The following is a 27,340-nucleotide window of genomic DNA, read 5'->3' on the forward strand; positions in this document are numbered from 1 at the left end:
GAATTGTCAGGCATTGTAGTGGCACCAGGGTGGCTTAGTTGTTATAAACTTGAAATGAAACTGGCCAAACTGGCCTTTATCCCAACCACACTCTACCAGGAGCATCTTTAAGTAAATTATTAGAAAGCATTAAGTTCTCCATGTCTTAAAAGTTGCTCTTTGGACTCGTCTTGAAAAGGTTTCACTTTTTCTAGAGTATTAGCTGTTTGGGTTTTGTTAGCTGTATTTCCTGTAGTTGTAAGCCGAGTGTTGAGATCTAAAACTATGATCTACCAGCTTTGGTTGCATGTTACTCCACAAAGAAAAAAGAAATCATTCTTTCTATACAATGGGTCTGGATATATATATATATATATATATATATCTGATATGAAGAGGACTTAACGAGTGAAGAAACCACTTTTTAGAAGTGAAGCTTTTCATTTACTAATGTGTTTTTTCATTGAAACTATTTGGACAATTTTTGAGCATTCTCTAACACTTACTCTTTAGTTTCTCAATCTGTGCTCCTGAATACACTCTTGTGGTCTTCCACTCCTTTCTCGTTCATCCTCTACTGAGCACATATGGTCCATGTCCCAAATAAAAAAGAAAAAAAAAGGAAAAAGAAAAAACCCACGTCATACAGACCCCTTAACCCGCACATTATGCACCCGTAAGGCTCAATTATACTTCTTACGGTCTCAGCGGCGTCAATGGTATTTTCAGCATTCTCTCTGCGACTGATGGGTTTAGGTATTTATAGTTTCACATCAGTTCTGTGATCACCTCAGCAACCTTTTTGTGATGATGTGAGCAAGTGTGGGATTTGTGTGGTCTCTGAGGTTTCCCCCCTTGCAGCTTTTCCATTTTGGGAAAGTTGGAACAGATTTTGATGTCTTCATAATGTTCCTCGATATAAAACCACAGCTCAGAAAAAAGGTTGATAGACTCTTATGGCGTGAGGTTTTTAAATAAAATCTGAAAGGTTGTTATTGTAAAATCAGTCTGACAGACTTTCAGGTATTTAATGTACTTTATGGTTTATAAAATCTACAAAAGGCATTTCATAAAAAAAACTACCTATTATGCTAAAAATGGTCAGACTGAAATTATCTTTAGAGTGGTTTGTGTGGAAATTTAGTCCAATCCTTCTTTTGTTTGCATTGATTTATTAAGACGATACCAGCCCCTCAGGCCTGACTTTGGGTATTAATTACTTGAGATTTTTCTTATTAAAATCACAGATTTAATTTTGCCTGACATTGTGTGTGAATTGGTACTACATTAAGAAACTGAACTAAGCTAATTTAAAATTGTTTTATCGATGTTTGCATAAATCCATTTAATGATTCTTTTTCATAAACAAGTGTTTTTGTGTTTAAATATGATTATGTTTGATGGAGATTAAAAACAAGGTTTCCTTTGCAGCCATCTGCAATACTTCACCTCACTCTCTCTCTCTCTCTCAGGCTTTTACCATACCTGATGCTCCCTCTCATAAATATTAGGTGAGAGTGAAAAATGTTTAACAAGGTGAACTGCATGTTCCACTTATACATTTTATCTGCAGATCCGCAAGTAAACAGTGATACAATGCTGGTTCTTAGGTGTTTATTTTTTTTTTTTTTGAGTTCATTCATTTTCCATAACTCTAATTTTTTTTTTTTAATCATGTCCATTTGACAACTTAATTTAAGTACACATAACCGTTTTTATCTGCTAAAATTATCCAAAAAGTTAATTTTCAAGTACTGTCTCTTATCTGCAGAAAATCTCACACTAAAAAAAGACTTGAACCTATCAAATCTCTTCCAAATGGTCTTTCAAAGTTTCCAAGCTGATTTGGATGGAGGCCACTAACAGAAAATTCCAAATGGTCTTTATTAACTCCTCTCTCCTCAGTCATAAGGTTGTGTGAGAGACTAAGTTCCTTAGGACTTGTTCACTGGTCTTTTATTAGGCTTCAGTGGTGTTTGGACAGCCGGAAGAGCAGTACTAATAGGACAGAATGATGCAGAAATGGACAGAAAGCCCCCTTGGAGTTCTTGAAGTTCATTTTCTCTCTCCCTCCTTTTACTCTTTCCCTCCGCCTCAATCACTCACTTACTTTTCTCCCTCTCTCCTCCTTTTTTCCCCTCCTGCCTTCACTAACGTTCTCAGCCTTGGCTGTCACACACACTCTCCTGGTGTTGCTCCACTAATTTTTCACATCCCTTTATTCCCGCTATTTGCCTTTTCCCAAAAGCACTTTGAGTCAGCGGGGGAAAGCTTTTAGCCTCTGATTACTCCCACACTGTAATTTCTCCTGGTTTTGCTAGTCTCTGTGTGTTTCTGATGTCTTTTATTCTGTCATTTTTTACCCCCACCTGTTATCTCAATGTGCATTTCTTACACCTATTTTTTTTCCTTTTTAAATTTTTGTATTCTCATTTTGAAAAACAGTGAGGGATTACTGTTACTGTAAATGCCTTACTCTTACATAGCACCTTTTTAGCCCTTCAAACTTCATACACAGAGCTTAACAGTTTACTACTTTATTCAGCTTTTAACATATTCTCTCATGAAATGATTTTTGTTTCATATTTGGAATATTTCCTTCTAAACATTTCAGAATACAGTGTTCAACTATTGGTTGCGCAAAATGCAATTATTTTGCTGACAAATGGGTTTTCTAACATTGTGGAAAGAAGCAGACAGGATTTTTTAAAATCTAGAATTGTGAGCATATTTGAATGAATATGGTAATTACGGCATACTTTTATGTACTAACATTAGTAGCGTTTAATAACTTTAGAAACTTTTATTGCAATTAAAATGTATCAATAAGCTTAATCTTGGTTTAACTTTACATTGCTCAGCTTGTTCAGATGTTAAACTTGAAACATGAATTAATTGTAGATCAGTCTGTGTAAAATTAACTTTTAACCTTAATTTTGTAGAAAGTGGAATTTCTACAATACTTTATACTACTTTAACACATTTCTGTTGAGTCAACCTGAGGAAACGGCAAGCAAAATAACATTAATAAAAGCAACAGCCTGTTGTTTTTTTTTTTTCTCTAAAATGTCTTATTTAACGATACGTCTCAGATACTGCCAAAAAGATGACCAGTATATAGTTTATGTAGAGCTCTGTGTGGCCTAACATTAACTCGATACCTAAATTCCTTGTAAAGCAGCATAAAGAATGACATATCCGAAGATGGCTGAACCGATACAGCAGTGACTTTGCCAGAAGGATATGGAGGAGGGAAATCCACACACTGCTCTGAAAGGGCTTGTAACACTGTGAAGGAATCCTGGCCATTTTTTCACTAGATGTGAGAGAAATGACTGAACAAGGGCTTTTGATTGGGAAATGCACTTTTTACTCAAAACAAACATTTTTATTTTTGAAGTCCACCTGTCTTAGAAAAATTTAGTCAGATATGTAGGAAATACAACCTAAACTTCACTTGTTAACTCATGTTCTTAAATGACACTGAGATGCATATGTCTTTTAAACAGAGTGGCTATTTTGATAATTTTCATTATTATTTTTCTTACGTTGCAAATTTTTCTGCTATTTTTTGTTTCTATTTTTCTTCTCCTCTATGAATACTTTAGTTTACCTTAGAGAAGTGGTTGCTACACCTGATTTTCCCAGGTGTGGGGCAGTAAAGAAATATTTCTATTCTTCAGTTTCCTCTCTTTGTCGTCTCAATTTGAGCAATCAATCATCACCATAAAATCACGGAGAACCAAGATTTAGCTTGATACTTTACAAATCTAGAGAAAATTTGGATAATTCCACCTACTTTGCAACCCAGAACAACTGGAACCAACGTTTAGTTTTATACTTACTAACAGCAACCCTGAACAAGAATCAAACATGGAGAACCATCGTATAGTTTTATACTATATGATGTATATACTATAAAGTAATCTTTTTGTTGTTATTACCATTCTTTTGGTCTTGTTGTTTGGATTGTATTTACTTCTAATTCATGTAAAGCACTTTGAACTGCTTTTGTTGCTGAAAATGTGCTTTATTTCTAAAATAAGACACACTGATGAACCATGAACTTCAAGATATCATTGTAGCTGCAAAATTAGTTTTATACTCTTGTTATTTTGAAAATAATAATAAAAAAAAGGATTGAGAATCCAACCAACATAAACCTGACTAAAGTTTCAATGTGCAACTTAATTCCTGCAACAGTAAATCAGCTGTAATCAATTGTTGGTTCACGAACTGCATGGGAGCATTATGCAGTGGCCAAATTTTATCAAACACTGACGGGCAGAGCAATAATTGAGTGGGAAGGCAGAAAAATAAGGCGTTGTTATTGTTCTAAAGTACAGTAGAATTTTATGTTTTGCCAAAGGTATTTTTTAACAGCAAAATAGGAGGAGGACATAAACCTGTGCGTAATAAACCCGTTGTTATCCGAGCAATAATGCATAACAACGCTTCGTCACTGATGGCTCCTCTTTCAGTTTGGTTTAGAGACGAATCTTTCTGCCAGGAAGAATGAAAAACCTTCGAAGGTAAAGTGCGGCAAGAATATTGAATAATTCAAGGCGCTTCATGATTTCAGGCTTTCAAAGCTGCCAAATTTGCATTAGCACAGGCCTCCAAGAATATTCTGAATATGTGAAAATGAAAAAGGCTCTCTGAGCTTAGAGTCCGTCATGAAATTTCTAAATCTGTTTTCATCTTTTGGATAACCAGGACATAAAAGAAGCTGTGATGTCCTCATTATCACCATCATTTTATTTAAGGTTGTGTTTAGGCTGAAGTTATCAGGTGTTAGCTTTCAAATAGCAGCTCTGCTGTAGTTTATTTTCCCCAACATTAGTTATCTAATCAAATATACATTTGATGAATGGAGTCAGGTTTCGCACACAATCATCTCACGATCTTGAGAAAACCATTGGAAAAACATTGTACAGAAAACGTCCGCTATCGACTTCTATATCCAAGCGCATGTTTGCAAAGAAATGGATGCAATAGCAAAAAGTCGTACAGGAAGCGTTTAATTTTCAAAATCACACTATCACTTTATTATTGCCAGCATAGGAAAAATTTCCTTTCAGCAGGGAGGAAATAGTTTTAAAGAAACAGAAACCCTCACACAACATCAACAAAACAGAAAAAGGCCAACACAAAAATGATAAATAACACTACAGACTAAATGGCAACATCATGCCCAATTACATTTAAAACTTACCTGGATAATGGCCTTCATTTGGGCTCCTTGAATCTGTGATAAATGGCAGCAAAACCCATCATCGACCCCATTTAGATTGTAATTTACAATAATTGGAGTAACTGGATGAGATCTGAGCAATGCAATTGTTAAAGCAATTTTATTAACACCTGTTGAACCTTAATAGGCACAAATCTCTTGGCAACAGCTAGATTTATTCCAAATTGATCTTGGAGTAAAATATACAATTTCGCTGCTGTAGATTTTGTGTTGGTATTTGAAACTGGCTGTAAATTGTCAGTCTCAATCTCTGCATCTGAAAATGAAGATTTTGAAATGTCCTAGTAAAGGTTTGCACTTAAATCCTATTAAGATCAGTGACATAAAGTTAAACAGTCTGTTCATGCATGCAAACTAAAACAAGAAAGAGCCAAACTTCCTTCAGACTGACCCAAAAGACTCATTTCTGTTTTCCTTGCATACTTGATTGCTGTTGTTGCCATCATGGGTGGTAAAAGCAGTTATTAGATTTAAGTGGCAGTAACTGCTTCACATATGGTCATGTTGATAGAAATGCTAAAAAAATATTCAAATGAAAATAGAGTATGTTTACAGTTGGTCGCCTAACTAATCTTTAAATATATGAAACTGTAAATGTAAATCTGCTCTTAATGTTAGGCATACATTGCAGGTAAATTGTTAAGCTGATTGCCTCCGTTTTTACAAATTGTATTTAAAACAACCATTTTGTAGTTTACTTCAGTTTCTCAGGTCTGCATATTGGAATTACTTGAAAATAGATTTTTGTGTTCATTTCTGATCTTCTATTGCCTCCTTGCGTCTCATTCCTTCGTCTTTGCTCTCTCCGAGGTGTTTGTGTTCCCTTCTGTGTTCTCAGTAACAATAAAGTAGCTCCCATTTGTTCCACCGGCAATGAAGACGGATGAAAACCCGAGTGAGGAATGTTTGTGCTCCGTCTAACTAACAAACCTCAACCTTTCCCTCTAACTTTATCCTTTCAGCTGACAGCCAAAGACCGTCTCCTGACAGTTTCCTCAGCAGAGATGTAATTGTTGGAGCAACCTGACCAGAAGTAACAGTAAAAGGTTTTTAATCTATAACAAATTTGGCCATACTCAATGTAACATTTTTGTGTGAAAGAAAATCCATTATCTGAGGACTTTGGGCAGAAAGCACAGGAGGGTACTGTATGAGGTCTTCATTGTGTACCTGAAGCCTCTTTGAATGTGAGCGTTAATGTGCTTTTTGAGAGGAGCTTTGCTCTCAGCGATGTCTGTAATTAGGTGTAAAAACCCCAGTGATATGTCTCGAGCTCCTGTTTAAGGTTACTCTCTTGGTGCACTAAATTGAAGAAGCCTTTCTGCCCCAGTAATTCTTCTGTTCGCTGGTCTAAATGAAGTTGTCTTTAGCTTAATTTCTTCCAGTTTGATGACAACTTTCTGTGGGGTATTTCATCTATATTTATCATAAAGGAAGAAAAAAAAAAATCATTTGATTAATGATGATGTGTTGCTCTTCGTGATTCCGACTGACCCCATGACCTTCCTCCATATTCTGTTTCTCAAATCACCTCAATCACAGTTTCTGTTTCATTCATGAAATATTAATCTGTTGAGGAAAATTAATAATTTACAATTACAATTCAGAATCAGACACCAGACAGTCACCATGAAATAATCATTTTCCATTTGCTCACAGCACATTGATAATTCATCATTTCTCTGCGCTCCAGTCTTTCCTCTGCTCATTTCATTCCCCTCCTTCTTTTCCTTTTTTTTTTTTTTTTTTTTGTAGCTCTGATCAGTCCGACACCTGGTTAGGGACCAAGACTGTATCGCTGTCCTGTTACCGTGCTGATTGGAGGGTTAGGAGCCCCCAGAAGATCCCAAAATAAGAAGGAAACGGGGTGTGAAATGAAGGCTGTAGGACAAATGGAGCATCTGTTTCTGTAAGCCAAGCTGGGGAGGCGGAGATTTAATGTAAATGAACAGGAAATACAAACACCAGGTGGCTTGAACACGAGTTGCCTTCAAGTGGAAAAAATGTAGACTTGAATGTTTTTCCTAAGCCGTTTTATGTTCAGTTTTCTTTTTCCAATGAAACAAGGCATCACTTTTTATTTCATTTAAGCTTCTCCCTGAAGCATGAAACATTAGAGAATGAAGTACAGCAATAACCCTAATGGTTCCTTGCTAATACTTCTCATTAGTCATAGTAAATAATCGTTTTTTTTTTCAGGGTCAAAGATTGAATCCTTAAGGAGGGATGATATCACAACAAACCTCAGCATGTCTGTCAGGGAGTATTAGCATGAGAGACTGAATGCAAATATCAGTTTTAGTCTCGTGCTTCCATTTGCGCCCAAGCTGTCCTCGAGGTGCAAGGTGCACAAAAACAATCTTTGTCGCTCTCATGGGACTTTAACCATACGACTGATCCTTGGATCTGTTTTTGTACTTGCACATTTCTACCCTTCATGTCCTGTGTGGCTGCTGAGCAATATACTTGTTATGACTTTATCAGGTACATTTCACCTTTTAGTTTTATTCAGCTATTATTTCATGATTACAGAATGTTAAGTTTATCAAAACAGTTAACATAATCTAAACAATTTAATTCTAAGCCTCAAAATTAGTCTAAAAGTGAAACCTCTTGACTTTGCATGGAGCAAACTTTATTACACATATAGAAAAAACTGATATTTCTGCTTATTTCAAACATGAATCTGTATGTAGGATCAACACCAGAATGAACACTTCAGATATTATAAGAAAAATGAATATGAAAAAGATTTATATTTAAACAATTGAATTATTTCTATAAGTTAAGAGAAATACAAACACAAAAATTTTAACATTTTTTGATAAAGAATGCTTCTGAAACCTTTTAAGAAAACAAGGCTTTAGAGAGCAATATTAAAACCAAGCTAGTCCACATATGCCCAATTACAGCAACCAGGATGGATGGACATTTTTTGATACCAGTAATCCAACCAAAACAAATTATTTTTATGCATGAACATCTCATTTTAAGTGGTACCCTAGCCAAGATGAATAAAATGGATGTTTTTGTCGGGCTACAAAACAAATTTGATTTTAACTGTTGCAATATTGTTTCCACTAAACTGTTTGCGTGGGATTATCGACAGCTAGTTATGCTGGCCACATTACGCATGAGTGTAACATGCAAATAAGAAAAAACTTACATAACCTACTGGATTTACACCATCTGAATTTTACATATTCAGACATTACATTTGTTCTTTTATTTTGTCATTATGATGTTCAGAACACTGTAATCATTTAAAGTAGATTTTGGTTATGAGTAATTGGAATAGAACTTATTGAATATGTTATTGGTTTGTAGAGCATAAATGCATATAGTATGGAATAACATGGCTTCCTAAATATTGTGATCCAAGCATTTCAGCATTTGCTTTCCTACGTTTAGGGAATCAGACCAGCAAGACGACCACTGGATTAAATAAAGCAAACTCTGAGGGATCGGACAAATCGGCTCTGGTGTGAAAAGCTTTTTAGATGGAGTCAAAAACAAATGTTCAGCTCAAAATTATGCAATACTTTTAAAATCATCTATCATTCAAAACTTAGCTGAACTTGACTTTTCCTGTCTATCGTAATAGATCAACTGTTAAAAGGCTTGGCCTGGCACTTTGGTAGCATTGGATGAAATGGTGTGAAATGATTGTTTTATTGATAATATCTCTATGGCGTTGAGTGTAACTCTCGAAAAAGCTTGCATTTCTCTCTGCTGTTGGATCTTTCTCATCTGTGGTGGGTCTAATGGTGTTGGAAAGGTGAAGCAATGGAGGAGGATGACCTCTGCTCTCTACGTGCTCATCACTAGATGCTCCGATTCGTTTGTTCAGTTCCAGGATGCCGGTCTTTCCCCACAGGGCAATACTCAGCATACCCCGTCTCTTCGGTTCATAGAGAAATTGCCTCAGAAACCGAGCTGATGGGGGAGACACGAGAAGCAGACCACATGGGTGTGACTGTTTGATGTTTCAGAACTTGGATTCAGACTGTACTGACTTGCCTCACTAAGCTCTCTGTCCATGCAGAAAACAAGCCCGGGTTTTATCCTCTGTGAATTTATGCATGCATCTGTTTGCCTATCTGCTAAGCAAGTCTTTGTGCATGTCTGTTCTGTTTTAGGGATGTGTTCATTGTAAAACATGACCTGGAGAATTTTGCTCACATCAAAGGCTTTACCTTCTCTGTATTAAAGCTACCCTGCTTATTACCCAGGCCTGCTGAGTCACTGGCATTGCCTGTTTGACTCGCATATGTTTGAGCAAGAGTTTTTGGACTTGTTGATCCCATAGTCAGCAGGGAATGCTTGTTAATAATACATTTACATATTTTTTTTCTTGCAACTGTCTTCTTTTGGTTCCTGAATGTTTTACAGTCTCTCTTCTAGTCTTTCTGGTATTCATTTCTCCATCTTCATTTCCCTCTTCCTCTTCTCTCTTCAACTTTGCCTCGAGGTGGTTTTAACTGTTAATGAACTGTGGGATGCATCAGCACAACTCCCACTTTCATAGATCTACAGTAGTGTCCCTTATGTTTTATTTTGTCTGCAATGTATGAATGGATTTATGGATGGATGAATGGAGATGGTATATGATCAAGGTGCAACCAAGGTGTTACAAAACTGAAAATAAACTTTTTAAATGTTTAAGGGGTTAATGCAACACCTAGATATGATGGAATTTAGTTTTTTATTTTAATGTGGAGGTTTATCCTGTGTCCTTAGCTGTAAACTAAATATATAATAGGTTAGACTGATGAGTGTATGTAAACAAAGCTGTATTATTCTCAGGATATAGGGTTTATGTTTATGCTTCAGTTATCTAAGTGATGCGTTAACCAAAGACTTGCTTGGTCAACGTCCTTCACCATATTGCAGATGTTACTTTAGATAGCTCGTCTGTTTCAGCCCCTGGCCTCTGAGGCAGACTTTCCTATGAAGTAAAATGTTTATGTATCCCTCTGATGCTGCTTTGAATGTGATGCTCTTCCATCCGCTGCTCTGCTGTCCTTTATCTCTACAAGGATGGGAACAGGTGGAAGCCTAAGGATGAAAGTTTCAGTGTTTGTCCTCATAGATGCACTTACAAGATATAAGTCAAACCCTTAAGATATGCTGTTTATATATATATATATATATATATATATATATATATATATATATATATATATATATATATATATAAAAGAAAAACTATGCGGTGTCTGTTTGTAAGAAATTATAACCCTGATGGGTTGTTTTTCTTTCTGATCAGATTTATACTGTAGACCACATATGTCAGAGTCAAGGCCCGCGGGCCACATCCGGCCCGCGAGAAGATTTTTTACGGCCCCTGGGATGATCTTGATTTATTATTAGAACCGGCCCGCAGACCGCAGCAAGCCGGCACCCCGTCTGAAAAAAAAATATCTTCCTTATTTGAACTGTAAGTAGTTCTTTAAATGTTCTGTGAGATGATGTACTTACCCATGTATCCATAACAACCGGAACTTTCAATATCCACCAAGTTATTGCCGAAATATACCGTCTATTAAGCAGGTGCCCCCGGATTAATTATACTCTCTGCAGCTGCAGCTGCGAAGTTACCGTATTAACCCGATACTTGCTGGAAAGTGCAACGTCTCCCCTTTCAGACACCGTTGGAATTTTTCCACTTAGCGCTACGTGTGGCGGAATTACGGTACTGCAAATTTAGATGCGTCGGCGTGCGTCCGGTCTAGAAGGGTTATTAGCACAGCAGTCGTCAGCATAACTGTAAAATTAACTTTCAGATACCCATCAGAAATGGAAAAAAGGAAGGTGGACACTGAGAACCGGGGGTTTCAAACAAGGTTTAGAGTTTATATTTAGAGTTTTACTCAATTCAAGTTTAAAAGTTAAAGTTTAATATTTGTTTTCACTGCATATTACTTCTCCTTGATGAAAGTGTTGTTTTTGATTAATAGATTTTTGCACTTTATTTTATTGTATTTCAATCCAATTATATTTTAAAAATATTTCAGTTGTGTCTGTTGAAAATTAAAGATTACTGAAAGAGCCATAAGAAAATATTGCTTTATTTATCTGATCATATTGGAATATATTTGTTAGGTTTTCAGTAGGTTCAATTAGGTTCACTAGACTATATGCGTCATTTAAAAAAATTTCAATGAACATTCGATCAGTCCGGCCCTCGGCTTGTAGCTAAATTTTTTATTTGGCCCTCCGTCCATTTGACTTTGACACCCCTGCTGTAGACAAACACCTTTTCTTTCTTTCTCATGGCAAATAATGACATTTATTTTTACTGTTTCAGTTTGAAGTGTATTCCTCGTTTCTGCCCTGTGGCTACCTGGAATTATGCATTCCTGAAGTGACTTCTGCCAAGCCAGGAAACATCCACAGATGCAAATCTCAACGGCAACTATGCAGCAGACGTGTTGCCGTTCTTTTTTTTTTTATCAGCACATTCTCCTTTTTATTCTGTTGACTGCTCAGTTACCTGTTGGAAGTCAGTGTGTGTACACACGAGTGTGTGTTAAAACAGAGTCCTGTTCCCACTGGAGCTGTCTTGACTTTTATTTCCTGGATTTACAGCAGAACTCCAAGGAGCCTCACTGGTTATTTCCATGCTGGGTTCTAAAAAGTACATGAGTTTTCAGTTCTCTCTAGCAACTTAGGTGGAAGAATGGAAGGAAAAGAAACCAGTATGGAAAAATATTTGTTTTTCCAGACTTCACTCCATAGTGCACATTCATAGTGCACATTCATCATTGTTGTTTTCCATCCGTCCCGCTGTCAATGAAAAAACAATTGAAAACATTACAATTTTTAGTCTGAAAAGATGCAATGTTTTGACACAAATGCGTGTAGGAAACCTTCATTCTGTCTCCCATTCTGTTTTTCCTTTTCTTTGTTTTTGGTACTTTCATTTCATTCTTCTTTCTTCCACTTCTGATCTCATCTTCCCTCTAGTTGAACCTTTTTTCACTCAAGGAAAAACGTGCTCTCTGACAGCCTTTGCAGAAATCTAGTGGATGTGTTGATTGTGTCAGTGTGACAGAGAGAAAAGAACACAAAAGGTCGGTTTTCCATTTTTACAGCAGTTGAGTTGAGGTCTGCTGATACCCCAGGTCTTCTTGTAGGCGCGTTTATTATGCAGGCCGCACTGTGTGCGACCTGGCTCTCGTAGAATGAGCATTGATGTGGGTAATATGGCAGTGAATAAAGGTTTAACACTAATCCCTATAGCAATCTGTGGTCGTGAAGAGCTAATTATCTTACAACTGATGTATCCCTCTGTCTCTCCCTCACTGCCGTTCAGTCTCAGTTCATCTCACATATGCATGCATAAACACTCGGTGGTCTTGTGCAGCCATTAGGCATGGTAATGGGTTGGGTTTGCGTTAAACCCTTGGACATTAATTGTTGAGTTGAGCAGTAATTTGGAAGGTAATGGTCCTATTACATACAGCTTGTTATCTGCAACTTGATGATGCTTGTGAACGGGCTTACCTTGGACTTTCTGTCATCATATGATGCACTTGTTTTCATAGCACTCTCTCTGTTTTTAGCGGATATTGCTGTATCACAAATCCTTTGTAGTATGCTTCAGGATTGAAGGGTGTTCTATAGCCATAAGTGTTTATCATGAATATCCAGCGTCTCTTTATTTGTGTGGAAGCAAAACTAGACTTAGTTTTTGGATTTGTATGTTTTCTTCTGGAGCTGTCACTTTTTCTGCATTCGGTTGTATGTTTGCAAATTAAGCTGCCCTAGGATGCGCGTGTGTCCAGTGGGATGTTTTTTGTTATTTTATGATAGAAATTCTCACTTTTTGTTGCCGTGTAGATTGCCTGTACCTTAGTTTATGTAGGGATGATGTTTGCTTACTTTCCAGATCCACATTAGACATTTGATCATAACAAAGAGCAACAGTAATTTGTTTCTCATCTCATTTAGTTAAATGCAGCTGTAGAAATAAGTTTTAGAAAACTACTAGGAATACCAAGCATTGTGTGAATCCTACAATACTGAAAAAGCTAAATATAAGTCAAATCTTCTATTGACTGATTTTTTTTTGTTTATATTCGCAGTTGAAATTGTGTAAAGAAGCAAAAATGTTTAAAGCATTTTTATTTTTTATCAAGAAAGCCCCAGTCAGTCACACATTAGCTATAGTGCAATCCCCTTGGAAAATATTTGACTTCTTTTGTTTTATTTGCAAACATATATTATGCAATTTATGATGGATATGAATTAAAGTATGACTTAAAACTACATTGTAAGGATACTTGGTGTCGGAAACTAATGCAATTTTGTTATTTCGGTTTAAAATTTCCACAGCAGTTTCACCTGCAAAAGTCCATTTTTGCTTCTCTTTTATTTAACACTCCAATATTCAACATCTTGGGCACTAACATCTGTTCCACTTTTCAGGAATCCCACTTCCTGCAAAGGGTGACTCCAAACAGCAGGCTGAGCATCTTATTAAAAATGTGGCAATACACTTGGACTCGTAATTATGTGACTTGACTTTCATGTTGAAAACAAATATTTGATTCCTGTCATATCTCTTTTGCTAAAGCTCCAAATTATTTGACATAGTACAAACAGTAGGTGTATATAGTGCATAATATGTGTCAAACCCACTTTTATGGATGTTTGTAATTGATTAATTCAGTCATCAAACTTTTATGCCAACATTTTTATAAATGACCTGATTGTTTGCTTCTTGTTATTGTATGTAGCTCTGGTTCACTTGGTTGTTTGTGTACAGTTTGGACGGCTCAAAATAATTAACTGCAGGCTGGGATCAGGGAATATCTGGTATATGAGAAAAATTAAGCACAACAAACACATTTAGCATTTATATGTGACTAACAATTCTCTGGCTGGGGTTCCTTAAATTATTGCTTTTTATCCCTAAGGCTCCTAAATGAATTACTGTTACTGTTTGTAATCACATGCAAGAATGCATTGCCGATGGACAACAGCGTTACATTAAAACAAAATATACGGAGGCTTATTGGTTTTCTCCCAGCACTTTACAGGGATCACTGAGACCTACATCTGTCACCTACATATTGTTCATTTGTCCATCCATTCATACATATTTCATGTCCCCTTTATTTATCTATAGCATAAAATAGGAATATTCAAAGTGCAATGCAACTTTTTTGTGTGAGCTCCTTTTGTGCCTTTTTAGCCGTTTTCTTTATTTTTATTTTGTAATGAGCTTTATGTTGCTATGTCTGTGAAAATTCCTGGTGACTTTTGCATTGCTATGGAAACCTAACTTTACTATTTGTGAGAGAACATATGTTGCACCAGTGCCAAACCGCTTTAGCTCATTTAAAGAGCAGAGCTTGTAGAATGGAATGGAAGATCAAATTAATGTTGCTGTAACTGTAGCTGGATTAATTAACTTTACTTTAAAGTTGGCATTAAACAATGTATTGCTCAATGGTAATACAAATGTAGAAATCTGAATGCAAGATTTGCAGTCAGGGCATCTTCTGAAATGTGCCTGATTTATGTAAAACCACAAAACAACTAGAAGTCATTCCAAAGTGGACAACTAGGCTTGGACAGCTAAACAAACTCGGTGTCAGGCATATCTTGAATTACTTTTGTTTAAAGTGTGAAACACAAAGCCCCGAATAATGGTCGATAATTTTCCTCCCACAGATGCTTTCTCACATTCCCATATGCCTCCTGGGGGTTTATCATATTTGCTGAAGATCTTATTTAGTGAGGATTAACATTCAGTCAACAAGATCAATGTCATCTCAACTTTGAAGGCTTTGGAAAGTGCTGTTCCCTTTAGGGAGTGAAGCAAAGCTGTCTGTTGCTGGCTTTGTGATTCTCTCAGCTTTTGCCAACTTCTGCTTTGTGCTTCTAGTAACTGCATCAATACAAAGAAGAGGTGTGTATGTGTGCAGGGGGGGTTTCCTCCATACGTCGCTGAACAGAACAATCCAATATGGGCCAGAGCTTTACCGCCAGGCATCGATGGGTACGTCACCTCAGCAGGCTGTCATTCTGGTCCAAATTGGCCTCTTTAAGTCCCATTTTTCATCATTAGTGTGAGACATAAAACTGATCTCTAAGTAAAGTTTAAAGTCAATTTCTGGTCCATCTCCATGGATTTTGCTAGGCAGTTGCCATGGGGACAATAAAGTAAGGGTTAAGAGGTTCAAAGTTGTGCAGACCAAAGAGTCTCTTGGTGGTTTAATTCTTCGTTAGAGTGAGAGATCACCGACAGATACGCCACTTAGTTCAAGACCACAGCTTACAGGACACTAAAAGAAAGGTGCATTTAAAACCATCTCACTATTCAGTGTGTATTACATTTGTTATGATTACAAACAACAAATCACCTTTATTCATAAAACACATTTAAATACAACGAGGGTTGCTGAAAGTGCTGTACAGTAACACTCAAAGCAGCATTAAACGTGCAAGCAAATGCAATCAAGAAATAGATTAATGCTTGGAAGTCAGGAGAGGAAAAAGTGTCTTAAGTTAAATCAAATTGCCAATGGAGAGCGTACACTTAATGAAAGGCACAATCTTCCCTTAATGACCAATCTAGAACATCCAGGAGGAGCTGTTTAGGTGATCCAGGAGCTATGCTTTTAGAATAGGGAGAGAGATGTTCTGTGGGATGTGTTAAATTCATTGTTTAAAGAAGAAGGACAAGTAAACGCCCTGCCAACTGTGAGGAATTTATAGTTGTACAGTTCTGTGGTTTTATCATTGTAGTGCAAAGTAGTGAAATCATTGATCATTTTGTTTGTAATATATGATACTGCTTGATGTTGATAAACCCTTAGGGGTTTATCAAAAACAAAAGGTATTGACACAACATCTCACAATATTAAAATACCACAACATGTCTTGTGAAATGAAATCCAGTCATGATCACATTATGATGTAAGGGTGGATGCTTTATGCTAAACATTTTACTTAGAGACAAGACAGGAAGAGGTTCTGGATAATAGACAGCACACTTGGTAATTTAAACATTGTGATCTTTACTCTTTGCTCTGGAGTAGTTGGTCAAATTGGTGAAATTAGACCCACAGTCCGACACAAAATTGTTAATGAAGTTAAGTAAATGTAATTGGTGAAAATTGGGTCCCTGGTTTCTCCCACCGTATCTGGTCTGTCGGCACCTTTTGCTCAACTCCTTGCGGGACAGAGTGATTTTGAATTAATGCTTATTAACCTCAATAAGAAAACCAAGAAAAATCAGTTGAAACAATAAAAAAATATTTAATGCAACGTTTGATTCTTATTAGGAAATGTACTTGTGACATTAGACGCACTTCTCTGTGTCTGTGATTTTTGTCTTTTTTTTTTAATCCAGCAGTGTGGAAGGTCACCTTTTCTTGTTTCGTGTACAGTAAAATGTTTGTGTATTTATTTAGAATATTTGCAGTGTCTTTGGTTTGCTGAAATGCATGTAAAAAAATCCTTACTTTATTGTGCTTTGACACATAAAACAGGGCTTTAAAATACAATGCTTCATCCTTTCCTACAGTCTAACAAACAGTAGCTGAAGAATACTTCTTAAAAACTCTCGAGGACCAGAGCATTATTTAGTATTTTACTTTGTACACTGCTGCTTTAAGTGTGTACCTTACCTTGTTTCCTCTGGAATATTTTCAGGTGTGAGATAAAACTTCACAATGAAAATATTTGACGGTTCTGTGAAGGACCTTCTCCAAACAAAGTTCAGACCTTATTCTCAGCACAATCTCTAGTATTTATGTGTGAAAAACAGCTTTTTTTTTTTATGAACCACTCTGAAACGGATCACTTTGGGATTTAAAGACTCTGGAGAGAGGTTTTTAGGGATTTATGAAGTGCTGTAATGACAGCCTGCACTTTGCATTTAAAGGTGTAAAATGGGTCTACTGTGCTTTCTTCAAATCTGCTTCCGATTACCATCTGACATGCAACAAAGAGTTATTGATATGTTCCCTGGGAAAAGAGCACACTGGGATCGAACCCTCAAGAGGGGCGTCGAAGGGGCCTGACAATGTTGTATAATGACATTGCATTTAAAAGGAGAAAAGCATGTCCTTTTGGGTTTCTCCACCATAGCTTCTGATTTCCATCTGACATGCAACAAAGCACTATTGATCCTTGGGGAAACAGAGCAGGAACAAAATCTCTTCCTCATCCCATGGAAACTGCTGTTTAGGGTCCCTCTGGAGCAAGCAGGCACGCGCTGTCCATGCATATCCACAATCAGGCACAGTTGAAGCCTGATAAAACTCAGCATGGGAAACTCATGCAGAAACTGAGGGCTCAAGTCACTGAAAACCGACAGGTAATTTTGAGCTGAGTGTGGAGCGTAGGGGGAGTGTGGCGATCAATCACTTTGGTGATTACCCATGCAGATTTTGGTTCTTCCTGGCTTCATCAAGTCCGATGACGTTGACTGATTCAGGACTATTTGACAAACGAGTGAGGAAGAAGCATGTACCGTTCATGTGTAGAGATGGCAGAAGATATTTTTGGGTTAGTTTGTGAGGAATAAAGTGGTAAAATTCTTATTTTGTTCAGGCTACAGAATTATGGCGGCTAAGTAGGTGGTAGTTACTTTTCTTGTGAGGTATTTGAAAACGATAGGGCAGCTGTGGGATGGCCACAGCTGGAGAAAAGTGGATTTATTGATCCTGAGAGTTTCATTTTTCGAACATAGTCATATTCCATAGGCAGCTTCGATTTTTAAAAAAATACATGGTGTGCTTTGAGATAATTTTACGGGATTTTTGACTCAGTGGAGAGATGTGAAGAATTCAAACCTTTGTAGAGAAAATGAACAGCTTTACACCACTTTAGTCAGACTGCAAGCACTACAGCTGATTCATGTATATTTACTTTATTATGAATTAAGCTGCTCTGTTGAATTTAGAGGAAATATGTGGATGAAATGGAGGAATTATTAATTATAAATTTTCTAACACATTGTCCAATGTATGTCTTTCTATTTGTCATTTTTTCTTTTGAATGTAACTGATGACCAGCAACAGAAATAAGCTGATATTGATTTTTCTGCCATTGTCTCTGTGGGGCTGAAAAGAAAAGCACACATTATTGGACACAGACTGACCACAGATTCATTTTCCGATGAATTGCCCCCCATGTTTTGGACTATTAAATATCTGGAATGTCTCATGACAGCTTATTTTTATTTTTCTGGCAGATTCTTGTCAGATTTTTTTTTTTTTAAATACCCCATTAATCAAAGGAGTTCATAATGTCTTAGAATTCCACAGCATCACAGATCCTAACAGTGATCAACAGGTATGCAAATTAATTCTTCTGGCCCTTTTCTGCAAGCATCTAATGGCATTTTGACAAAGTTTGGGTGGTTTTCCTTGACAGTTTCATCACAGCTCTAGCAGGTGGTGTCGACATACTTTGAAAGGTAGCGCAGCGTGATCTATATATCACACAAACACAAACTCAACACAACGAAGGACGACAGAGAAGCTCAGCCCGGCATTATTCTTACAATACGCTCAGTTTCTGTGGCGGGTTTTTACAAATGGTAAGTTGCATTATTGCAATGGAGTTGCTCTTGTTTGGCAACAGTCAGTCTTCTACTGTTGTGTTTTCAGCCTGACTCGGCACTCTTGGACCCTCAGCGTTGTAATTTCTGAAGAAAGTGGGCTGGTACCACATGAGTTGAAAAACTCTTGGAACGAGTCAAGACAAGCTAATTTGAGTTGGCTCTAGAAGAAAAGAGCCATTTGTTTCAGGCAAGACCCATGACGACTGTTGGGTGATAATAACCTTTAAGACCAAAAACACATAGTTCCAGTAAAAGTCTCTGTACCCTGTTTTTTGTTTTTTTTGTAACCTCTCTAAGAATCAATTAGTGTAATAAATAGTAGAAAAAGAAGCAGACAGGCATGGATTATTTAACTCAACAACCATGAAACTCTTTTATCAAATAAAAAAAGTAAAGTTTATTTGAAGTATTTATCAATTACATTTGTTTAATCTATTTATTTATTTATGTGGGATTGTTTCCCCCTAAAAATAAATGTACTTGCAAGAAAGGCCACATCGTTCAAACTTTCCAGTGTATAACTTTGGTCTTTCAGAAATGGACGGTTATATTTTAAGACGTTTTAAGGCTTTTTTTAAATTTTTTTTTTTTTTACTAGGGGTGCCAATAAATCTCCAGGCCAGTGTAGAAGCCTTTAGATTATTCATACAAAACACTTACTGTCCGCAGTGTGGCTTCGTGGGTAGTCAGTCAGGCGGTCGCAGGGTTGTTATGTCGCTGCTGGCGCTTGCTGCCCTGTGTAACCCAGCAGCATGCAGTGCTAACACCACACACATGAACACCCCTGCTGGTGGTTAAAGGTCTGCTTGAAGTAAGGACCTGACAGCATAAACACACAAACACTTGCAAGCATGCTCCACTGCCTTTCCTTTTGTTGTGACCTGCTTTGGCTTTCTTACCAAAACTGTGGAACTGCTGGAAAAAGCCACCTGTGCAGGCTTATGTGAAAGTAGAAATAGACAATCAAAACTGGTTTGTAAGGCTTAATATTTGAGAAGTGTATTTTTAGAGCAAATCTTCTTCTGAGTCAGATGATTGCAGTTACATCCTTTATAGGATTTATTATTAAAGAAAAAAAAAATGCAGACTTGAGATAAATAAAAATCAACACTGAAATTAGTAACATTTATCTTCTCTGCATACTTCATTCTCTAATTTCACGCATGTTTGAATACATGGAAGTTTTCAAATCCCCCTTTTCTTTTCTTTCAAATATACCAGAATTTACCCGAATTTTCTCAAGCGTTCAAATTATCTAGAGCACTACAGTCCTTTGTGAAGAAATTATGTCCCGTTTTGTTAACAAATTACTTTGATTAAAAACAAAAGCTAAGTTTGATTTTACTCTCATCACTTATCCCTAATTAATACCAGGCCTGCAGAATGAAGAAATTCCTTCACTAGAACCTGTCTGTCAGCATGAAGTAGGTTAAAAATCCTCACAAAGCACAACTTCATGGTCTGACAAAAAAATATTCAAGAACAGATGAGGAACAAAGCCTCATCTGGAAAGAGTTACAACGTCATTCTTAAAGGCTTTGAGACACCACATAGCCACAGTTATGGCCATTGTTCACACGTGAAAAAACACAGAACCTTCTCAGAAGTGGCCAGCCTGATAATATTTTACGAAGAGTGCACTGATGACTCTTCCAGGAGTTCACAAGTGAGCCCAGAACAACATTCGTCTTGCTGACCTCACCTGTTCTGGGCAGTTTTCATCATTCATTGTTAAAAATGGGCAAGGAGAATGACCAGGTATCAGGTTGTTGTCTTATGCACAAGTGCAATACACAGAACAGAAAACTGCAACACACCAGGGAGTTCATCTTTGAATGGTTGGAAAACCAAAACAATAACATTTTTGGTATGGCCTAGTTAAAGTCCAGACATGGACTTCCATTGTGAGTTGCCTCTGGTATGACCGTAAAGAACATTCTATCAGGAAAACTCTCCAGCATGGCTATATTAAAAAGAATTTGCAAATATTTGCAAGATTTCTTGTGTGTATGATTGCAGATTTAACATTGAATTGTTTAAAATATAAAAAATTGAGAACTCGAGCATGTGTTGTATAGGCTTGTTGAACTAAAGCACCTCTGATTTGTTTCTTAGACCCACCTGAACATCCAGTGGAGCGACTTCTTAAACAAATCTGCTGGACAGGCATAAAGATGGATTGTAATAGAATGTGTTGCAGTGATTTCAGTAATCATTTTTAATCTGTGTGCTGGCGGATTCTTTCTCACCTCGGCCCTGTGTTCATGAAGCTCGCTTAATTAGACTGATTGATTAGACGGGGCGATTCAAGACTCTCATCACGGCCCCTCATCCCGACAGCACTCTAATAAGATCGGATTGCTCTTGTGCTCACATGTTCACCCACAAACACAGATCCCCCACCCCACACACACACAATGCTTGTTTGGCCTGTCATCATTCCTTTCCATCTTTCTCATCTTTCTGACTGCCTGTCTGTCACATGCATATTCAGTCAGATTTTACTGACATGAAAGAAGCAGCTAAGCTTGCAAGTGCAATACCCTGAAGACTTGAAGTGAAGTTATGTTAACATGAAAAGATTGCAAATCTCTCATTCCTCTTCACACCTCTTTGTTTTCTCTCCATTCTCTTCTTTCCTCCCCCATTCTTCTCTGCCTCTAGCTGTGATGCATCCTGCGTTCTCGTCTCATCATGTCTCATAAATATGTCTGGTCCCCATCTTTAGCCAAGGAAAACATTGCACCGGAAAGCTGGAAAGTAGGATTCTCACATCTGTCTAGACTCAACAGTGGACTCGCGCCCCAGCGTTCAGGCTGCAAAAGTCTGTTGCCCCGTTCAATTCCTTTCACGTCTGAATGTGGAGAGTCATGCACACATTTTTATTTGCAGATGTAAATGTGCATCTGCTGTAGTAGCAGCTTCCTGCACTCAGCAAAGAGCTTCTGCTCATCAGCACAGTAAAGAGACTCTCCTGTGCTGTTGTAAAACTTTACGGCTTTCCGTGTTGCTTTTGTCTCCAGGATATTACAAAGGATGATGGGTATTCATTTAGATTTTTGCCAGATCACCAGTCCTCTGTATCAATACAGCCCATCTGAGCTCTTTAAAAAGAGACACACACGCTAGTGTGTGAGTGTGTGCAGGGGTGGCTTTGTGAGTGTACGTTTAGGACTGTTTGTGATGAGCCCGCTGCAGTATCACCCTCTTGAGAGTATTTATGGAGAAGATGATTGCTGTGGAAGGAACAGAACTTTGATGAAAATCATCCCACTTCAATTTGTACCTCACAGGCCTGCAGTTGTTGTCCCCGTTTATAGATATCATTGCAAAGGTCCACAACTGCACTTCAGAAACATAATGCACTCATAAAGAAATCATGTCCTCCTGCCTTTGATTGCTGTTCTATACTGTGTTTGAACAACTTTATCTCTAGAAAATAGTAAATGGGATTGCTGATTCCTACCTCCGTTGGGCGAGAATTGGAGTACACCCTCAACAGTAGACCGGTCCATTACAGGGCAACACAGAAACACACAGTACTATTCACACACACTCAATCAATCCAAGAGGGGAGTTTGGAGTGATCAATTAACCTAAAAGTCATGTAGAGATGTAGGTTCCTTTGGAGTCTCTTGCAGTTGTCTTGATTAATCGTTCTTCAGAATTTCAACATTTTCTTTGGCCTTTGACTGCTTTTCTGTTTATTTTATCTGCAAACCCTTTAGACAAACATTAATATGAAGTCCTGAGTATTATACCTTTAACCGTCACCCCAAATACTGTCACATGCAGGTCAGTGGGTGTGGCGTCCTCATGGCAGTTAAAGGGTTATGTGTGATGCCACACTGGTTTACCTCGTTTGATATTGGGCTGCAAGGTTGTTGCAAAAAATAGAAAAAAAACTGGAGGCAGTCCCCCAATAAATGAGACACACGAAACCTGTGGAGCCTCAGGAGCTCCTGTGCTGCAGCTTTCAAACGCATCCCTCAAAGACACCTGAATCAAATGAATGCCTCATTAGCAGGCTCCTGGTCAAGAGACTAAAATGACTTCCATGTCCATTTCTGATATTTCAGATCACAGTGCCTGCTAGCTTTTATTAATCTCTCAGAAGCCAGACTCATAACAGAATGAAGACTAGACGTGAGGAAGTAGTTTCCATTGGAAGCCACATTTATAAACAATCATGACTAATGTAGCTTTGATGGTGGTCAGTTGTATACCTCTGTGAAACACTGAGATCCATTACCGTTTTAGATGATGGCTGCACATTTAGTCAAAGTAATATAAGCATTTGAATATTTCCAGTTCACTCTTTCCCTTTTCTTGCACACTGTTACACAACATTTTAATGTCCAGATTTTCCTGTGCTGCGAGCTCCTGATGGATTTCTCATATGCTGCAAAGCTCCACATGTGTAGCCCTTAACGTTTGTCTTCCTTTTCATGTGCTTTTTTTTCTTTCTTTCTCCAACTGTGTAGCTTTTATTGATTATTTTAGTCTTTTCTTTTAGCTGTTTTGTACCTGATATCATAAATTCATTTTATTAGAACAGAATTTTGTGGTCCGTTAACATTAGCATGATAATGTTTCTATCAAAGGATACTATTATTTAATTAAATTGAGGATAACTGTTGAAAGCCAATTAGGTAGAAAATCTTCTGCTTCCACTTATTACACTGAGCTCTGGAGCATCAGTCGACTAATTTACCATCAGCTTTTTCATGAAATTATCGTTATAATATCAGACTAAAAATTCACTTTGGTTTGGCCATTAAAATCAATCAGCTGCAGCTGTTGAGCCCCATTTAATCTGTTCTAAGACTGGCTGGCCAACAGAGAAGCCTCAAAATCCGCTTTTGCAGATAAATGCTGGAAGGACGGCAAGAATCTTTGAATACAGCTTTGCTGGTAAATAAAGAACAACTTTAACTACTGGGTTAGTCTACCCTCAAACACATATATTCAAAATCAAAAAAAAGAATGACGAGACTAGAGTAAGATATGAAAACTTTGTTGTGTTTGTTGGTAGTTTTAGATTTGTTGTCGATAAAATAAAGTGATAGAGGACCGAAGCAGAGCTGTGGTTTGTTCCCGTCTCCTGCTTTTGCATTTGATGGAGTCAAACGAGCCGTATGATGGACCATATTGACAGGCTTAAACGCCCTTATTGGATGAGAAGTGGCCCTGAGGTGCTGTCCCAGCGTTTTGAACAACAGACCGACCAGACAAAAACCACACACTCATGTAAAGCACCAACTCTTTTCGCTACCACAGCACTCTGAACAATTACCCCGCAGCTCTTTAAAGCACACACACAATGACTATCTTTATGACTGCAGCATTTCCACCATTCTAGCTCGCTGTTATTTTTTTCCCCCTGCTTTTCTTACCTCCTTCACCCAGAGACCATTAAACTAGATCCCTTCTAAAAGGCTGTAAGGCCTCTCTTGGCTAGCCACTTCTCCAAAAGCCATCCCATTACTCTTTTCATGTTTTTAAATCAAAGTCCATGAAAGGTTGAGAGAGAGGGAGAGAGAGAAAAGGAGGAGGGGGTAAAGCAGACTGAAAGTTGGGACAGATTTTTGTGTTTGCGGGCTGGAGACAAATCTTAGTTACAGAACCATGTGGCCTTTTTCACGTACACACTGACGCTGACACGTGCACAAACTTAATTTGATATGGAACATGCTCTCCTGGCCGGTTCTGCTCTGCTGGGATTTTACTTTTTTCTCCTCTGTCTCCCTCCTCACCTGCTGAGAGTTACTCTAGATGTTTAACTTGCTCTTTTTTATGTTATTTTTTTCTTTTGTCTTCTGCTTCCAGACACTCAGCTGCACCCACTTTCCTGCAGCACAAACACTAGTGTAAAGCAAAGTTTGGTTCAGTGTGTATTAATTCCTTTGCCTCCCTCACACAAGGTTTTGATTTTGCTGGTGTTCAGTTTTTTCAATTTGGTTGGTAGTCAACCTGAAAATGTTTTCCTTGATGGTTTTTTGGCAGAAGCCATGTAAGGGGAACTCTGGCCAGCTTTCTTCACCTGCCAGCTGTTCAGCTCAAGGTTGTTTTTTTATTTTTTAAAGTAAGCAGTATATTTCTAGATTCCCAACTTACTCTGAAAACCCATTTCCACAATTGTGATTGTCTTAAAATAAGAGATCTCTTCTGACTGCAGTAAGTGGTGACGGGCAGTGTGATGGGTCCTAAAACACATTTCCTCCAGGAATTGATTGTTTAAAAAGCAGTATTTTGTTGAAACTTGAAGCACTGAGAAATTTACACATATCCTGTATCTCACATGAAAAGTTATCTTACAAAACAGAAAAACCTTGAGAAAGCTCCTTAATTGCTGTAATGCCAGTAAAGATTTTTCAGTTGACTAGCATATTTTCTTTACATGGTCTTGACTAACAAAAATGTTAAATTCGCACACACACCACACACGCACACACACGCACACACGCACACACACACCTATCTATCTGTCTATCTGTCTGTCTTTCTGTGTATATATAAAAATTCCCTTCTCACCCACCGCGGGTGGTGATTCTTCTTCCTCTTAGCTCGGGTCCTCTACCAGAGGCCTGGGAGCTTGAGGGTTCTGCACAGTATCTTGGCTGTGCCTAGGACTGCACATTTCTGGACTGAGATGTCTGATGTTGTTCCTGGGATCTGTTGTAGCCACTGTTCCAGTTTGGGGGTGACTGCCCGAGGTCCCGATGACCACAGGCACCACTGTGGTCTTCACCTTCAGGCCCTCTCCAGTTCCTCCCTTAGGCCCTGGTATTTCTCTAGTTTCTCATGCTCCTTTTTCCTGATGTTGCAGTCACTTGGTATTGCCACATCCACCACAACGGCTTTCCTCTGTTGTTTATCCACCACGACTATGTCTGGTTGGTTCGCCCTCACCATTTTGTCTGTCTGGATCTGGAAGTCCCACAGGATCTTAGCTCGGTCATTCTCCACTACCTTCGGGGGTGTTTCCCACTTTGATCTTGGGGGTTCCAGTCCATATATATATATATATATATGTGTGTGTGTGTTGGCTTTTTAAATCTTCCCATCGGTATTTGTACAATTTAAATTTAATGATGACCTCCAAGTGTTTGAGCCTGGTGTATTACTTCCAGTCAAAAAGAATTATAAACCTCATGGCAATAAGTCTGGACTGAATGAAGACATGTACACGTCTTATTTACACTGTTGCAGCTAAGCAACTTTAAAAAAAAAACATATGCTTGCTAAAATGTTAATGAATGTTGCTTTGGGACTTATTTAAAGTTTAGATTTTTATCTGTAGGTGCACCATGCTGTCCTCATCTCTTTTCAGTTTTCAATTAGTACCACACAACCTATTCTACCTGTCTCTTATAACTACTAATACTTTGCACTCACACTCTTTTATGAGGCATTTTGCTCTTTGGAAGCACTTTGGCTCCTTGCAGATAAGGTGAGAAACAAAGCTTTGAGCTTCATAGGAGGTGTTTTACCCTGATAAGCCATCCTGTGACTTGGTGAAAGATAAATGGAAACCTTGTTCTTTCTTTTTGTGATTTCTCTCTACCTTGCTGTCTCCCAGGGTTTTTCATCTTCCTCTGCCTCGACTCAGTAACCTTTAAGGTAGTCCAGGAGGGGGGTAGTGGGCAGCGATACAGGAAGAAAAAAAAAAAAAAATGAAGAATGAGCAAACATTAGGAAGAGAAAAGGAGTGCTTAGATCTAAAGGCTTAAAGTCAGGAGAACCAAAAGAAGACAAAGGAATTGTGGACGAATATTATTATTGTTCATTTTTAGGTTCCTGCTATGTGAAAAAAGCTGAAACCAAATATTTATGTAGGATCTCTTTAAAAGTAAATGTGATCTTAGAATCTTTCTTTAGAAAAGCTGTTAAAGAAACTAATCTGATGTGAAAGTGACGTGTTTGAAACTAAGTTTTTTTAGGGACATCTTAGCAGAATATCTTTTTATCTTCTTTTCCGAAACTTTTATGTCAGGAAAGACGAACCCAACAAAAAACAGCTGTCAGTGTCTATCATAATAAAGTCACCAGAAGCTGGTTACAATGTTCAGCTTTCTTATGGATCTCCGATCCATTATTAGCCGTTAGTTTACAAACAGTGAAAGCATGGACATAAGCTAACGTCCATGCTTGGTTTTCTTTTTACTCCTTCCTTTTTACCTTTCCCTTCTCCCTCTTTGTGTATGTCTTTGTTTGCGGCAAATAAAACGTAAAAATTAATTTAGCTTCAGCAATAGTCTGTGGGTGGGAAGCTACTAGTTACTCGCTCATCAAACATGCTGGATTACAGCAATCTGCCCAATAAATAACACAAGATTAATGTTGATGTTACTTAAAAACGACACACTCTTTCTTTAATTCATAAAAAGATCATGTTTTGCAAGTGCCAGTGGAAACTGTTTCTATTTATTGCCCTCATGAATAGAAGCTTCTGTTGCCACTCAACCCCTTTGACCTCCTTTCTGCTTTTTGCTCCTTCATAATACAGGACTATGTTT

At 37.8% G+C, this 27,340-nt stretch overlaps 1 protein-coding gene across 2 annotated transcripts in view; it reads left to right on the top strand.

Moving 5' to 3' along the window:
* The window catches only part of fbxl17 (F-box and leucine-rich repeat protein 17), a 235,021-nt gene that overhangs the window by 43,321 nt on the left and 164,360 nt on the right, over positions 1-27,340 (top strand). The gene's annotated exons all lie outside the window — the stretch shown is intronic.

The sequence above is a fragment of the Gambusia affinis genome, linkage group LG03 (assembly GCF_019740435.1).
Source record: "Gambusia affinis linkage group LG03, SWU_Gaff_1.0, whole genome shotgun sequence".
Lineage (NCBI taxonomy): Eukaryota > Metazoa > Chordata > Actinopteri > Cyprinodontiformes > Poeciliidae > Gambusia > Gambusia affinis.